The following is a 15422-nucleotide window of genomic DNA, read 5'->3' as shown; positions in this document are numbered from 1 at the left end:
CCATGGGTAAGCCCAGTTCAATGCGTGCCTAAGAAGGGTGGCATGACTGTCATCACAAATGAGAAAAATGAGCTTATTCCTACTAGGACTGTAACAGGATGGCGTGTATGTATTGATTATAGAAAATTAAATGACGCCACCAGAAAAGATCACTTTCCCTTACCTTTCATAGATCAAATGTTGGAAAGATTAGCCGGAAATAGTTACTATTGTTTTCTAGATGGATTTTCCGGATATTTTCAAATTCCAATAGCACCCGAAGATCAAGAGAAAACCACATTCACGTGCCCTTATGGTACTTTTGCTTACAAACGCATGCCATTTGGACTTTGTAACGCCCCTGCAACCTTTCAAAGGTGTATGATGGCGATTTTTCACGACATGATAGAAGAATGCATGGAAGTATTCATGGATGACTTTTCAGTTTTCGGGGATACATTTAAATCATGTCTAGTTAATCTGGAACGAATGCTAATTAGATGCGAAAAATCAAATCTAGTACTTAATTGGGAGAAATGCCATTTCATGGTTAAAGAAGGCATCGTTCTTGGACATAAAATTTCAAAAGAAGGAATTGAAGTGGATAGAGCTAAAGTAGATGTAATTGCTAAACTTCCACATCCCACCAATGTTAGAGGAGTTAGGAGTTTTCTAGGGCATGCCGGTTTTTACCGACGTTTTATAAAAGATTTTTCTAAAATTGCCACTCCTATGAATAAACTCCTAGAAAAGGATGCGCCATTCATCTTTTCAGATGAATGTATCAAATCTTTTAATATTCTTAAAGAAAAACTCACTAATGCACCGATCATGATAACACCAAATTGGAATCTACCATTTGAACTAATGTGCGATGCAAGTGATTTTGCAATGGGAGCCGTTTTAGGACAAAGGATTGAAAAACGATTTCAACCTATATATTATGCTAGTAAGACATTACAAGGAGCACAAACGAACTATACAACTACTGAAAAAGAACTCCTTGCTATTGTCTTTGCTTTTGACAAATTTCGATCATATCTCGTTCTAGCAAAAACGGTGGTCTATACCGACCATTCTGCTCTTAGATACCTATTTTCAAAACAAGATGCTAAACCAAGATTAATCCGTTGGATCTTACTCTTACAAGAGTTTGATATTGAAATCCGAGATAAAAAGGGAGCAGAAAATCTCGCCGCTGATCATCTTTCTCGTCTTGAAAATCCCGAATTAGAAGTTCTAAATGAATCGGCCATACAAGACAACTTTCCCGATGAATATCTATTGAAGATAGATTATAAAGAAATCCCATGGTTTGCAGACTATGCAAACTACTTAGTTTGTGGATTCCTTGAAAAAGGATTATCGTACCAAAGACGAAAGAAATTCTTCAGTGATATAAAACACTATTTCTGGGAAGATCCACATCTGTTTAAAAGTTGTCCCGATGGAATAATACGCCGATGTGTATTTGGAGATGAAGCTAGTAAAATTTTAAACCATTGTCACACAGGACCAACAGGAGGGCATTATGGGCCTCAACTAACAGCAAGAAAAGTTTATGAAGCTGGATTCTATTGGCCTACAATTTACAAAGACGCACACCTTCTTTGCAAATCCTGTGATGCATGTCAAAGGGCCGGAAGAATAAGTCAACATGATGAAATGCCACAAAATGTCATCCAAGTATGTGAAGTATTTGACATTTGGGGTATTGACTTTATGGGTCCATTTCCAAAATCTCATAATAATCTATATATACTCGTAGCCATTGATTATGTATCTAAATGGGCGGAAGCACAAGCTCTCCCAACTAACGATGCACGAGTTGTAGTAAACTTTTTAAAACGTCTTTTTGCAAGGTTTGGAACACCGAAAGCTTTAATAAGTGATCGGGGTACTCATTTCTGTAATAATCAACTTGAGAAAGTTCTTAAAAGATATGGAGTAACTCATAAAATCTCCACCGCATATCATCCACAAACAAGTGGACAAGTTGAAAATACAAACCGAGCTTTAAAACGTATTCTTGAGAAAACCGTAGGATCAAATCCAAAGGAATGGTCCATTAAAGTGGAGGATGCACTCTGGGCTTTTAGAACAGCCTACAAAACTCCAATTGGAACCACACCTTTTAGACTTGTTTATGGAAAAGCATGTCATCTTCCAGTAGAAATTGAACACAAAGCATTTTGGGCTTTGAAGACATGTAATCTTGATTTACATGAAGCTGGACGTCTACGATTAAGTCAACTAAACGAATTAGAAGAATTAAGACATGAAGCATATGAAAATTCGTTAATCTATAAAGAAAGAACGAAGAAATGGCATGATAAAAGAATCAGAAGTTCAAAAGAATTCAAAGAAGGAGACAGAGTTCTTCTTTTCAATTCACGATTCAAGCTATTTCCTGGAAAATTGAAATCAAGATGGTCTGGACCATTCATAGTCAAAAGAGTTTTCCCATACGGAACGATAGAATTAATAAATTCAAATGGGATTGAATTTAAAGTTAATGGTCACAGAGTTAAACATTACATACATGGTCCGATGGAAGTCGACAACGAAGTTAATCACAATTTCGACACCACAGCTAACTAAGTGTGGGGAGAATCAAGTCTTTAAAGGATAATATGTATTTCTGTTAGAGTTAGATTGTCTGTTTTCGTGTAGTTCTCGAAAATGGAACACGTATGGTCTTTCCCTAGCAGACCCTAAAGAACTAGTCTTCTCCCCCCATTCTGAATTTTTATTTTTTTAGGTTTTTACAAAATGAAGACTGCCTGTGAACTAAACCATGGTCTAATGCTACACGCTTTGATCGCTAAACGTAATAATGACATACTACCGAGTGAATTAGTATCAGTAATCAGAGAAAGAATGGACGGAGTTAGAAAAGGATCCAGATGCGAAGATAATAAGTTACAATTTGGTAAAGGAAAATCAAAATCCGCAGCAAAAAGAAGAGCACGACACCTAGAAAAATGTCACAAATGCGGAAAATGGTCACATGGAGGTAAATGTTCAAATAATCAAACCTATTCAAATACCGAATTTGTTACTTTATGCAGAGACGGACCGTTCATATGTTTAGAAGAAAAGACAATGAATGCTAGAGGTTACGCCTATGCAGCCATGGAAGACCAATTAAACCGACTATCTTATGAATATAATAGATCATATAACTAAGAAATCTATTTCACAGGTATGTCTGTACAGTTTTTATTTTTATTTTTAACCTTTTGATAATAAACGCTAATTTGTTCGCTAAAAAGTATTAAATTGGTATTAAATAAAATTAGGTTTGGCGACCGAAATTATTGATATTGTTCAAAAATTTATTACATCACTGCGAAATTTAACGTTTATTCTTAAGGTATAAATATCTTTAATCAATCAACCCAAAATATTTCAAAAATTCGTCATGAGTTAAATTAGGTCTTGGAACCGAAATTACTTTACCGAAAAGAGGGGCGCATATTTTTGATAATATTTGATTGGTTAAAGTGGGATAAAAAGACAAAAAGATTTTTAATTTTATCATGTTTTTTAAAATTAATATTTAAATCTTAAATTAATATTGTAAACTTTGTAAAAACAATATTTTTAAAATTGTAAATATTTGAAAAATTAATATAAGTTTGGTATGAATTTATGAATTTTTAAATTAAGTTTGGTGTGAATTTTTAATTTTTAAAATATGAAATTTTAATTTTATGCATTTTAAATTTTGAGTTTGGTGTGAATTTTTAATTTTAATTTTGAATTTTATATTTAAGTTGTGTGAATTTAAAAACAAAAATTTACTTTATCTCATTAAGTTAAAAATATGAATTTTAAAATTCGTCGTAAGTTGAAGACTAGGTCTCTGAACCGAAATTGCTTTACCCGAGGGAGGGACGAGAACTTTTATTATCATTATTTTTAATCTTGTTGATTTAAAGTATGCCAAAAACATTAAAAAACCCAAAAATCTTAGCTTTTAACACAATCGCTACAAAAAGACAAATTTTAAAATTTTGTCGAGGGACGGACTAGGACATCGATCCGAAACGACCTCGTCCTAAATAACAAGGGAAACAAAAATTTAAAATTAATTTCTTAATTGTTTTATAAGTTAAAGATTATATATAAAAAAAAAAAAAAAAAAAAAAAAAAAAAATAACTCCGCGACTCGCGGAGTTTTAAGTTAAAATCTCCGCGACTCGCGGAGGGACAAAATTACAGAAAAAAAAATATAACCAGCTGCACGAACAGAATAACACACACACACACATACTGCACTTCGAAAAAAAACCCGAAAAAACCCACAAAAATCATCCCAAAAACTCAATTTTTCACCGTTAATCTTCAAATTTTTCACTACAATCATGTTGAGAAGGATGATATCTAGGAACTACTCAAGAAAACAGGTACAATTACACCCCAAATCACCTTTAAATCCGAATTTTAGTGTGTTCTTGAGCATATTTTAATAATTTGAATTTTGTTAATTTTTAGTGTAATTAGTGTTAAATTGTTAGTATATTATGCATGTATAACCTAGATTGATGCTTGTTAACATGATTTGAAGCCAAAAACTTCAAAATCTTTAGAATCTAGGGTTTGTGTTCTTGAGCAAATTTGGGGCTTTTTGATATAAACAGGTTATGGCCGATTTTTGTCATGAATTGTTGCTAAATTGAGTAGTGTAACATGTCTAGGTAGTTAAATGATCCAAACTTTGAGCCTAAACATGATTTTGAGAATTAAAGTGGACTTTTTCAAGTCCAAAATTCATGAACTTGATTTTTGAAAGATAATGCCATTTGAGACTTGTTTATTTGCTAGTAATGATTATTTTGACATGTTATTTGAGTTGAATGCTTATGAACTTGGCGAAAATTTTCGTATATGCTTATTTGAAAAAGTGTAGATTTGATAAAAATGTGAAAATAAGCTTAAGTTTGATATAAATTGATAATGTCATTGTAATTATTTTGATTGATGATTTTGCTGACACTAATGCATATTTGGATGCACAAAATTTGTGTTTGATGTGTTTTGCAGACTGAAAGGGGTGAATCTTCATCCCAAGCCCGTCACGCTCCTGCTGAGAACTTGGAACAACAGGAGGTAGATAACTACTACAAGCAGGATGTACCTCATCCAGTCATGACCTTTTCAGATATGCACTTGGAACAGTTGCACCCGAACTTGCGATTTGACAGACTTTGGATAGATTATCCAAAATATCAACGGGGATTGCATACTCTTCATTCCAAGGTTGTTGAGGTACCGAGGGTCATAGAATGGGGACCCTTGGAAGCTGTAGAATTGGCCGGGCCAATTAGGGAATTACTGGTACAGAGGTATGGTAATTCTTATTTTAATGACTGGATAAGTTTATTCACCATACGCAGACCTGTATATAAAGTATGGTGTGAAGAGTTGTTATGTAGTATAGAGTTGAATGATCGGGTAACTAGTTTAACCGATCGTTCTTTTGTTAGATTTTTGTTAGGCGGTTCGATGCGCCACATGTCTTTACTGGACATGGCTCAGGCTTTACGTATATATACGCCTGAGGAATTAGCGTCTGCCGATTGTAGAGGATTGATACTAAACGGTAGGAAAATAGATGAAAATTTTGATACACACGGTGTGTGGAGTCAAATGACAAGCCATCACCGTTTTAAAGGGGGAAACTACTCTTATTTGGATATAGATAGAGCCGAATTAAGAGTAATACATAGGTTTTTAGCTAACTCGATTACACAAAGGGGTAAAAACAAAGAAAAGGTAAATGAACAAGATCTGTTTTACCATATGTGTATTCGAGACCCACACAGCGCTGTAAGTATACCATATTGTGTGGGTTATTATTTATCAGCTATGGTTCGAGGGATGCGTCCACATAGCATAATAGGGGGTGGTATTTTTATTACTTTGATTGGTGAATATCTCGGTGTGGATATAAGTCGGGGGGGATTATTAGTAGAAGAGCCGGAACCCCGCGACACTATAGGTTTAAATGTGTACCATGGTGCGAAAGTTTTGAAGCGGCGAAACAACGCCGCAGTACGATACAATGGTAGACATCCACAGGTAGAGAGAAACCAGGAACAAGGTAATGTAGGAGGGGGGCAAGAAATGCATAGGTTTATAGCTTCTCAGGAATACGAAAATGCTAGACAGAGAGCATTTGAAGATTGGCAAGTTCATCAGAACCAGATCATAGCGCATTGCCAACATATAGGTAGAAACTATATTCCTACACCGAAGCCCGTCTTCCCTCCTTGGTCGATAGAGATGCAGCCACCATATCCTACGTATGACCCTGCCGAAGCATTCTATAGCACTTATGGTTATGCGTGGAACCCCTATTGGTACCAATATCATCCTTAGTTTACTTATTATTTTTTATTATTTTGTAATTTGTAATTATTGATATATTTAATATTTTTGTTAATATTGTAATCATTTTTATATTTATCTAACTTTTATTCTTAGATTTTAATAATTTTTGAATGTGGGGTAATAAACCAAACTTCAAAAATATGTATATATGTTTGCAGTTTATCTTATGTAAACAACAGGGTAAAACAACGCATTTTCAAAGACTGGCATTAAGTTCAGCAAAAGCAAGTAATTTTGACGACAATGATGCAAAATATATGTGAAATAACAACAAGACGGAATGAACAAATGACGTGCACCATTTATCATTCAGCAAACAAACGCCAATATATTTGGAAACTTTGGTAAAAATTTAATCATTTTCACACAAATCACCCTCAATAATTTAAATTGTTACTGATTTCTTGCAAATGAGGGCATTGCAAGATCTTAAGTGTGGGAAGGGATTAAATTCTTTCGGATTTTAAAATTTTTATATTAAACACTTGGTTACCATTAAAAATACTAGTAAAGCAGTAGTTGTATTAGAATCTAGTGCTCTCTGATAATAAAGAACAGCCCTGGTCTTATATACTGACTACCCAATTCTAGTAAAATTTTTCAAAATTTTCAATTAAATGAATTCAAAAACATGTTTATACATATTTATGAACGATAAAACTAGGTTTTAACACCGAAATTATTGTTACCTCAAAAAGGACATAAATTGAGAAACAAACTAAAACGTCAAAATTCATTTAAAATGAAATAGAGGACGATAAAAAGAAAAATAAAAAGCCAAGTGTGGGAAAATTTACCAAGTTATTTTAAACATATGTCACATATATTTGTAACAAATAACTGAAAATACTTTTGCTTTGAACTAAACTAAACTGTTTTACCCGATGAAAGAAAAGAAGAGATGGATCTACACGATGAATCAATTCCATCATTAAAAGGAAGTAAAGTCTTCCGAAAAAGACACGCGCTTCTTGATTTAGGTCATGAAGTTGTCGTTCAGACCAGCTGTAGGTTGACGAAAAATCTAGAAAAGTCATCACTAAAATCAGCAGGAAATCCACGGACCTCAGCATTAAACAGGGTCGCCAAGTGGTCAGATTTATCCTAACCATGAGAAGGATTTATCTCGTACAATGGGGAGGCACCGTGCAAATTAGCTGGATAAGACTAATGAATCAGATCCCCAGAAAGGATAATCTCCTTAAAGATTAAAAATCAGCTTTTAAGACTGATATTACTCAATCCTAGAGATTGACCTTAAAGATTGAGAATTACAAACTCATGGAATTCAATGATATCTAAACTCGAGCTTAAACGAGAAAATATTTTGATCAAAAATACAAACCGATTTGTTTTCTGAAAACCCTATTTTCAATGCGTTCATTACCATTGAACGTAAAATCCTAGGAATTCACCTGGAATTCATTAGGTCACCTGAACTAAATCGGGTGTCAACCGTAAGAACGGTGGTTGCATAGCATGGTCAAAGACAGGACCTTGTGCCAAACCGACAAATTATAAGGGTGAGCTTTTACTATTGCTCCTACCAAGGATAGTAATTGCGTCCGACACGTTATAGACCATAATTAAAAGCATGTCACGGGACATTGCCTTAACAGTTGCTTGTTCAACGCTTTCCTTTACAACCGGACGGTAGTTTGCCGAAAGGTAATATACGGAACAAGTAAACTGGACGTGTTGCTTTCCAAATACAAGGTTAGCAAGTGGGTGACACAAAACCGCAAGTTTTGAGCTAAAATTTTCAAATCTGAAACCCACCAAACCCACAAATATTTTGCAAACACCGGTAAAGGGTTATTCCGGAAAACTTATCTAGGGTAAAAACTAGATTTAATTTTCAAAAGATCAAATGTTTTCATAAAGATCCAATTTCCTTAATGGATCTAAATTTTTATAGTCATGTGGGACTGTAAACCATATCGTTACTACCATTGTTTATACCACCGTATAGAAATCACTGATGTACAAAGTGTGAAGAATAAAAAAGTGATTCTAGTATTTCAAGACGATATTGCTTGAGGACAAGCAACGCTCAAGTGTGGGAATATTTGATAATGCTAAAAACGAACATATATTTCATAGCATTATTCCTCAAGAAAGACAAGCTTTTAGTTGCAATTGTTCTATTTACAAGTGATATTCGTTTAAATAATAAAAGGTGAAGACAAAAGACAGATTCGACGAATTGAAGACGCAAACGACCAAAAAGCTCAAAAGAACAAAATACAATCAAAAAGGTTCCAATTATTGATAAGAAACGTCTCGAAATCACAAGAGTACAAGATTCAAAACGCAAAGTACAAGATATTAAATTATACGCAAGGACGTTCGAAAATCCGGAACCGGGACTAGAGTCAACTCTTAACGCTCGACGCAACGGACTAAAAATTACAAGTTAACTATATATATAAATATAATATAATATATAATTAATTATATTAATTATATATATATTATATATATATATTATTAAAACCGTCGGCAGCCAGAAACTCCAAGGGTGTAAAGTGAAAATACCTCTCCGCGACTCGCGGAGTTTTAAGGCTATTTGGCCGCGAGTCGCGGAGCCCCAAAAATCATTCCTGGCTATAAATCAACCCGAATTCTGATCAAAATATAATCATTTTTCTCTTCTCTTCATACGAAGTAATATATTTATATTTATAATTTATATTTTAATTTTAATTATAATTCTAATAATAAGGGTATGTTAGCGAATGTTGTAAGGGTGTAAGTCGAAATTCTGTCCGTGTAACGCTACGCTATTTTTAATCATTGTAAGTTATGTTCAACCTTTTTATATTAATGTCTCGTAGCTAAGTTATTATTATGCTTATTTAAAACGAAGTAATCATGATGTTGGGCTAATTACTAAAATTGGGTAATTGGGCTTTGTACCATAATTGGGGTTTGGACAAAAGAACGACACTTGTGGAAACTAGACTATGGGTTATTAATGGGCTTTATATTTGTTTAACTAAATGAAAGTTTGTTAATGTTAATATAAAGATTTACAATTGGGCGTCCCTATAAATTACCGTATACACTCGATCGGACACGATGGGCGGGGTATTTATTTGTACGAATAATCGTTCATTTAACCGGACACGGGAATGGATTAATAGCCACTAGAATAATTAAAACAGGGGTGAAATTACATTCAAGGGTAATTGGTGTAATTGTTAACAAAGTAGTAAAACCTTGGTTTACACGCAGTCGATAACCTGGTGTATTCATTAAACAAAGTATTAAAACCTTGTTACAATTCGAATCCCCAATTAGTTGGAATATTTATCTTCGGGTATAATAATAATTTGACAAGGACACTTGCAATTTATATTTATGACTGATGGACTGTTATGGACAAAAACCAGACGGACATATTGAATAATCCAGGACAAAGGACAATTAACCCATGGGCATAAAACTAAAATCAACACGTCAAACATCATGATTACGGAAGTTTAAATAAGCATAATTCTTTTATTTCATATTTAATTTCCTTTATTTTATATTTAATTGCACTTCTAATTATCGCACTTTTATTTATTGTTATTTTATTTTATCGCACTTTTAATTATCGTACTTTTAATTATCGCAATTTTATTTTATCGCATTTTTATTATTCGCAATTTCATTATCGTTATTTACTTTACGCTTTAATTTAAAGTCTTGTATTTATTTTATATTTTACATTAGGTTTTAACTGCGACTAAAGTTTTAAAATCGACAAACCGGTCATTAAATGGTAAAAACCCCCCCTTTATAATAATAATATTACTTATATATATATTTGTAATTTTAATAAAAGTAAACTAATATAGCGTTGAGCTTTGCTTAAAGATCTCCCTGTGGAACGAACCGGACTTACTAAAAACTACACTACTGTACGATTAGGTACACTGCCTATAAGTGTTGTAGCAAGGTTTAAGTATATCCATTCTATAAATAAATAAATATCTTGTGTAAAATTGTATCGTATTTAATAGTATTTTCTGCTAAAATTTAATAACTATTTTATATACACCTCGCGAAACATCAAACGTACAAAAGGTGATGAACGTCTTGCTCGGTGCATTCACTGAATATCCTATTAGTTTTAAAAAGGAAAGAAAAATTATAATAAGTTATCCAATCAATAGACTTTTCTGATTTTGCCCACGTTTCGAATAGCCAAAAGATGCAGCAGAGGGGCAGGATTCGTTTGGTCTCAATATAATTGAGGACTGTTTGGCTCCAATAACCCGGTCTACGTACAAATCCAACTATTACTACGAACCAGAAAATTTTGATGTCTATCAATTTAACCACTTAAAATAAATTTTCGTAATTTTTAGAAATTTAGATAAGAAGTAGAATAAAATTCTAAGTCCTAAAAACTAGAATGGCGAGAAATAAGAGAGACAAAGAGTTCGTCGCAAAAGGTCGAAAAAGAAAAAATGATTGAAAAATAAAAGGTGACGGAAAAATAAAAGGAACTTATCAAAACTTAAAAATACTTAACTAATTTAACCTTATTACTACAACTAACTTAAAATTATAATCGCAAATTGAAATTACTAATTGGAATGATAATTGATACATAGTAAAAGGTCTAAAAATATTAAAGCTTACAAGAAAAACTAAATCCCAAATGGAAATAAGTTAAAAAGAAACTAAAACTTAAAAAGGCGTCGCAAAATTCTAAAGCACCTAAATCTTAGTCTAAAGAAAAAGCACTTAAGGAATTCTACGGCAAAGCCTAAAAATATAGGAGTAAAAATAACTATAGCAAAAACTAAGTTTAAAATTAATTATGAGCTAAAAAATACAAATATTACGCTACAACGATTAAAAAGGGAAAAAATATAAAAATATACAAAAAGTTGTAAAAAGTACAATTTTTATAAAAATATTATTTTTATGTTATTTATTTAATAAACTATTAATTTTACAATTTTAATAAAACTAATTTAACTAAAATATATAAATAAAAAGTAAAAAGTAAAATAAAACTAATAATAATAATAATAATAATTAGGTTTTAATAATAATAATAATAAATTATAACCCGTAATCAATGCGAAATTAGGGTTTTTGTCCGTGTGTCAGAAGGTCTCCGCGAGTCGCGGCAAAGAGAGAAGAAAACCCCGCGAGTCGCGGGGTTCAGAATTTGAGCTGACAGGTTTCACTTTTTACGCGTTTTTCTTTATTTTTTTTTTTTTTTATTTTGTTTTCTGTTTTTTAAATAATTAAAAGATATTAAAATTAAAACTTATATTTTTATAAACTAAAATAAAAATAAAGAAACTTATAAAACTTAAATATTTAACAAAATCCTAAAAATACTAATATTTTTGTTTTTCTTTTTATATTTTTCGAATTTTTAAAACGTAATTTTACAAAAAAAACGACTTTTAATAAAAGTAGATAAAAATCTTTTTTTTTTTTTTTTATATTAGCGTTGCGCTTCCGGCTTTTAAGAGTAAGTCCCCGGCAGCGGCGCCAAAAATACTTGATGTTAAAGCTAAGGGGTATAAAATACTATTAAATTTTAGCAGGAAATACTATTAAATACGATACAATTTTACACAAGATATTTATTTATTTATAGAATGGATATACTTAAACCTTGCTACAACACTTATAGGCAGTGTACCTAATCGTACAGTAGTGTAGTTTTTAGTAAGTCCGGTTCGTTCCACAGGGAAATCTTTAAACAAAGCTCAACGCTATATTAGTTTACTTTTATAAAAATACAAATATATATATAAGTAATATTATTATTATAAAGGGGGGTTTTTACCGTTTAATGACCGGTTTGTCGATTTTAAGACTTTAGTCGCAGTTAAAACCTAATGTAAAATATAAAATAAATACAAGACTTAAATTAAAGCTTAAAGTAAATAACGATAATGAAATTACGAATAATAAAAATGCGATAAAATTAAATTGCGATAATTAAAAAGTACGATAATTAAAAGTGCGATTAAATAAAATAACAATAAATAAAAGTGCGATAATTAGAAGTGCAATTAAATATAAAATAAAGGAAATTAAATATGAAATAAAAGAATTATGCTTATTTAAACTTCCGTAATCATGATGTTTGACGTGTTGATTTTAGTTTTATGCCCATGGGTTAATTGTCCTTTGTCCTGGATTATTCAATATGTCCGTCTGGTTTTTGTCCATAACAGTCCATCAGTCATAAATATAAATTGCAAGTGTCCTTGTCAAATTATTATTATACCCGAAGATAAATATTCCAACTAATTGGGGATTCGAATTGTAACAAGGTTTTAATACTTTGTTTAATGAATACACCAGGTTATCGACTGCGTGTAAACCAAGGTTTTACTACTTTGTTAACAATTACACCAATTACCCTTGAATGTAATTTCACCCCTGTTTTAATTATTCTAGTGGCTATTAATCCATTCCCGTGTCCGGTTAAATGAACGATTATTCGTACATATAAATACCCCGCCCATCGTGTCCGATCGAGTGTATATGGTAATTTATAGGGACGCCCAATTGTAAATCTTTATATTAACATTAACAAACTTTCATTTAGTTAAACAAATATAAAGCCCATTAATAGCCCATAGTCTAGTTTCCACAAGTGTCGTTCTTTTGTCCAAACCCCAATTATGGTACAAAGCCCAATTACCCAATTTTAGTAATTAGCCTAACATCATGATTACTTCGTTTTAAATAAGCATAATAATAACTTAGCTACGAGACATTAATATAAAAAGGTTGAACATAACTTACAATGATTAAAAATAGCGTAGCGTTACACGGACAGAATTTCGACTTACACCCTTACAACATTCGCTAACATACCCTTATTATTAGAATTATAATTAAAATTAAAATATAAATTATAAATATAAATATATTTACGTATGAAGAGGAAGAGAAAAAAGATGATAATTTTGATCAGAATTCGAGTTGCTTTATAGCCAGGGTTGAAAATTGGGGCTCCGCGACTCGCGGCAAAATGGCCTTAAAACTCCGCGAGTCGCGGAGAGATATTTACAGCTCACACCCTTGGAGTTTCCTGCTGCCGACGGTTTTTAATATATATATATAATATATATATAATTAATATAATTAATTATATATTATATTATATTTATATACATAGTTAACTTGTAATTTTTAGTCCGTTGCGTCGAGCGTTAAGAGTTGACTCTAGTCCCGGTTCCGGATTTTCGAACGTCCTCGCGTACAATTTAATATCTTGTACTTTGCGTTTTGAATCTTGTACTCTTGTGATTTCGAGACGTTTCTTATCAATAATTGGAACCTTTTTGATTGTCTTTTGTACTTTTGAGCTTTTTGGTCGTTTGCGTCTTCAATTCGTCGAATCTGTCTTTTGTCTTCACCTTTTATTATTTAAACGAATATCACTTGTAAATAGAACAATTGCAACTAAAAGCTTGTCTTTCTTGAGGAATAATGCTATGAAATATATGTTCGTTTTTAGCATTATCAACAGTCAAGGGTTTTGCTATTCTGGAAAAGTCTTGGATGAACCTTCTGTAGTAACCAGCTAGTCCTAAAAACTGGCGTATGTGTTTCGGAGTTTTCGGGGTTTCCCACTTTTCAACAGTTTCTATCTTTGCCGGATCCACCTTAATACCTTCTTTGTTCACTATGTGACCGAGGAATTGAACTTCTTCCAACCAAAATGCACACTTTGAAAACTTAGCGTACAATTCTTCCTTCCTCAATACTTCTAACACCTTTCTCAAATGTTCACCGTGTTCTTGGTCATTCTTTGAGTAAATAAGTATGTCATCAATGAAAACAATGACAAACTTGTCAAGGTATGGTCCACACACTCGGTTCATAAGGTCTATGAACACAGCTGGTGCATTAGTTAAACCAAACGGCATGACCATAAACTCGTAATGACCGTAACGTGTTCTGAAAGCAGTCTTTGGAATATCATCTTCTTTCACCCGCATTTGATGATACCCGGAACGTAAGTCAATCTTTGAATAAACAGACGAGCCTTGTAGTTGATCAAATAAGTCGTCGATTCTCGGTAGTGGGTAGCGGTTCTTGATGGTAAGTTTGTTCAACTCTCGGTAGTCGATACACAACCTGAATGTACCATCTTTCTTCTTGACAAACAAAACAGGAGCTCCCCACGGTGATGTGCTTGGTCGAATGAAACCACGCTCTAAAAGTTCTTGTAATTGGCTTTGCAGTTCTTTCATCTCGCTGGGTGCGAGTCTGTAAGGAGCACGAGCTATTGGTGCAGCTCCTGGTACAAGATCTATTTGAAATTCAACGGATCGATGTGGGGGTAATCCCGGTAATTCTTTCGGAAATACATCAGGAAATTCTTTTGCGACGGGAACATCATTGATGCTCTTTTCTTCAGTTTGTACTTTCTCGACGTGTGCTAGAACAGCATAGCAATCTTTTCTTATTAGTTTTTGTGCCTTCAAATTACTAATAAGATGTAGCTTCGTGTTGCCCTTTTCTCCGTACACCATTAAGGGTTTTCCTTTTTCTCGTATAATGCGAATTGCATTTTTGTAACAAACGATCTCTGCTTTCACTTCTTTCAACCAGTCCATACCGATTATCACATCAAAACTCCCTAACTCTACTGGTATCAAGTCAATCTTAAATGTTTCGCTAACCAGTTTAATTTCTCGATTCCGACATATATTATCTGCTGAAATTAATTTACCATTTGCTAATTCGAGTAAAAATTTACTATCCAAAGGCGTCAATGGACAACTTAATTTAGCACAAAAATCTCTACTCATATAGCTTCTTTCCGCACCCGAATCAAATAAAACGTAAGCAGATTTATTGTCAATAAGAAACGTACCCGTAACAAGCTCCGGGTCTTCCTGTGCCTCTGCCGCATTAATATTGAAAACTCTTCCGCGGACTTGTCCATTCGTGTTCTCCTGGTTCGGGCAATTTCTAATAATGTGGCCCGGTTTTCCATATTTATAACAAACTACATTGGCATAACTTGCTCCGACACTACTTGCTCCACCATTACTCGT

The sequence above is a fragment of the Rutidosis leptorrhynchoides genome, chromosome 5 (genome assembly GCF_046630445.1).
Source record: "Rutidosis leptorrhynchoides isolate AG116_Rl617_1_P2 chromosome 5, CSIRO_AGI_Rlap_v1, whole genome shotgun sequence".
Lineage (NCBI taxonomy): Eukaryota > Viridiplantae > Streptophyta > Magnoliopsida > Asterales > Asteraceae > Rutidosis > Rutidosis leptorrhynchoides.
This window is presented reverse-complemented; position numbering follows the sequence as displayed.